Here is a 3,033-nt window from a genome sequence, read left to right as displayed (position 1 = left end):
GATGACTTGGACATTAATTATTCATAAGAGATCTAATAGTGCACTGATTTGTAAGCTCCAGCTTATTAGGAAGACCAGGTGATAACCCAACTGAAAACCGGAGCACAATATTCAAAGTGTGGCAAGATAAAGGCCTTGTAAATATTAACCATTGCTTCTGGAGGTATGAATTTACGAACTCTCCTACAATGTAAGAGCCATAACTTTAACATTGACCTTATTGCATATAGATTTAATGTGGGCTTTAAAAGATAGCAAGCTATCAATGGTTAGACCTACATGTAGTAACTCATACAGTAAACCACCTCTAAGGGCAGCCTATAGTAGGGTCAGCAATCAATAATTTTTAGTTTGACGGATTGTCACCCAGTGGTAGCACTTTAGTTTTAGTTGGTGAGTTTGAGTTTTAGTTAATTTTTAGTTTTGCAGTGAGTTTTGTGTTGTGTATAAAGTTGAGATCAAGTATAACCCATTGAAAAATTCGCGTGCCGTGTGTGTGATGGGTGAGAAACCTGGAAAATTTTCGAGGTTTTGCAGTGGAAAGCGAGCGTTAAAAATAAACCATATGCGCAGTAAATGTACACAAGATACTGAGTTCTAGAATTAAGTTCATCTTGAAGAAGAAACAGTGAACTTCCAGATGATGTAAAAATATTGCTAAAAAGTGATTGAAAACACGTCCTAAGGCTCAACTGAAAATGTAAAGGTAGAATTTTCGAAGCAGCGCGCGTTAAGCCATCAAGAAAGTTTTTGATCGCTAACTAAACAAAGCGCTTGAAAAATATATATTATAACTCAAAATATGCCTTGTGCAATTTACAGTCAAGTCTAACCACTCAGTGGATAAAAATTTCTTGAAATTTATTCCAATCGCTTTGTTTTCTTGCAGGTATAAGTGCAAAAATTATGCCCAAACGCCGCTGCCGAAACAAAATTTCACGAGGAGCTAAACTGCAAGATTAATTTAGTTAATTGATCACTATCATGTTTCATGAGAGAACAAACAAGGTCAAATTGTGTACAAAAGTGTTCTTTCGAAAACTTTCACTGAAAGATAACTTACAAAACACAAGAAAACCAACAGAGAAAATCGCTGGAGGTATTCTCGCATTTACGGAATATAAACGCACGATCGGATTGATTTATTTGTTGAAGACACTGATCTTCCGAGGTAAGCCGAAGGTGAAAATTCCTTCGATTACCAATTTATTTTAGGACAAAAAAAACTTGTTATTTGCAAAAAATCCATCGGTTGATCAATATAAAGCTAAATTTGGGAGCAAATCAATGCCCATTATGATGTTAATTGCTACGAAGGCCTTTAATTCTGCGCGGCTTACTCCATGAAAAAAGGTAATGCACTCGGGGGTTTTAACAGTTTTTGACAGGGATACCTACTCGTTTCGTTTACCATTAATTCCCATAGATCATCTCCAATGAAAACTAAGAAAAATATTTCATTCATTATGATTATCTAAAACGAAATACCGAGCAGTGGCTGCCACGAAATCTGGAACTTGAATATTATCGAGCTGATCATTCCAGCGAGCTTCTTGTTTATCATCGGTCGCTAGGTTTTCACCGCCTTCTTCGTCACTTTTAAAGCCATCTAAATCAAAATTTTTGTCTCTAATATCCCCTCCTCTTACAGAAAAACCATAAAAGATCCCTTAGATCCCTAGATCCTCCGAATCCGAAAAAAAAAGCATGAATATCCCCATCGTTCGGTGCGCTATCTGGCGCATCGGCTGTTGTTTTCGCGTAATTTGATCGCACGATCGAAAGGGCAAAAAGCCAGCTCTTGTGGGGTCTCTTATCAGCTGTCAAAATATGCTCACAACACGGCAAATGATTGGTCAATTATCCTACTAAATCTCCATAACAACAAAAAATTTAGATTTCCTAAGAGAGACTGGGTAGAGGCCTAAGATCAACTCCGATCAAGACGCCATTTTGTACGGCCGGTTTTGGCCGGTTTAGGTATTTCAGGGGTCATCGCGCGCGGCCGGTTACGGCCGGTTTAGGTGTCAATGGGTTAAAGTTTAATCTGTAGTTCTAATATTAATTTCAAATGCAACAGCATTAGACAAAAATCGCCGGGGTTCCCAAGGGCCCTGTATTGCCTTCTCATTTGCATTACATTGTAGCTTCCAAGTTGTCACCGATTTTGACAAAATTTCCATTTTCACCACATTTGCCAAATTCGCCAAATTCACCGGCTTGCCAAGGGACCCCCCTCTTGTTTTATTTGCATTGGCTTCCAAGTTGTAAGCAATTTTGAGAAATTTTCTCCACATTCGCCAAATTTGTCAACTTTGCCGCCTTGTAAAGGGGCCCTTCTTGCCTGCTCATTTACATTGGCTTCCAAGTTGTGAGCGATTTTGATAAAAATGCCATTTCACCGCATATCTAACTTATTCCTTCTTTTCGAAATTGTTGGTAAAATTTTGCCATTTTTGCCATTGGCATTTGTGTGAGATATGTTTCAGGATCTATATCAGATGCTGGAATCTCTGAGGCCACCCTTTCACCCATGGATGAAAAGTGCAGATTTAGTTCTTCAGCTATATCAAGGGGTTTAGTTGAACAATTTTCTCCCAAATTTTAATTTCAGAAAGATTCCTAGATTAACTCTAAATGAAGTTTTACCAAAAACTATATTGTAAAATTAAAATTAAAACTCATCGACATTTAGAAGATGTTATAATCTCTATCATGCATAGTCTACCTACCGATCGTCCACAAAGAGAAAGGAAATATGTGTTATATTGTGCCATTAATAAGATAAATATCCCCATTCCTTGTTTCTAGGACACGGTAATACCTTTAACCTTCTGTCTTATCCTTGTTTTACAGCCTGCTTCCATCATGCCGTTGGTGTGGCTAATCCAAGTATAATTAGTGACGATCAGATGACTGCCTCCTCGAATTATTCCAGTTATTGGTTACCCCATTACGGACATCTCAATGATACGAGAGGTGGTGGCTGGGCAGCGAGATTATCATCTAGTGTTTCTGATTGGCTCCAGATAG

The sequence above is a fragment of the Montipora foliosa genome, chromosome 5, assembly GCF_036669935.1.
Source record: "Montipora foliosa isolate CH-2021 chromosome 5, ASM3666993v2, whole genome shotgun sequence".
NCBI classification, from domain to species: domain Eukaryota; kingdom Metazoa; phylum Cnidaria; class Anthozoa; order Scleractinia; family Acroporidae; genus Montipora; species Montipora foliosa.
Note: the sequence above shows the minus strand (reverse complement) of the source record.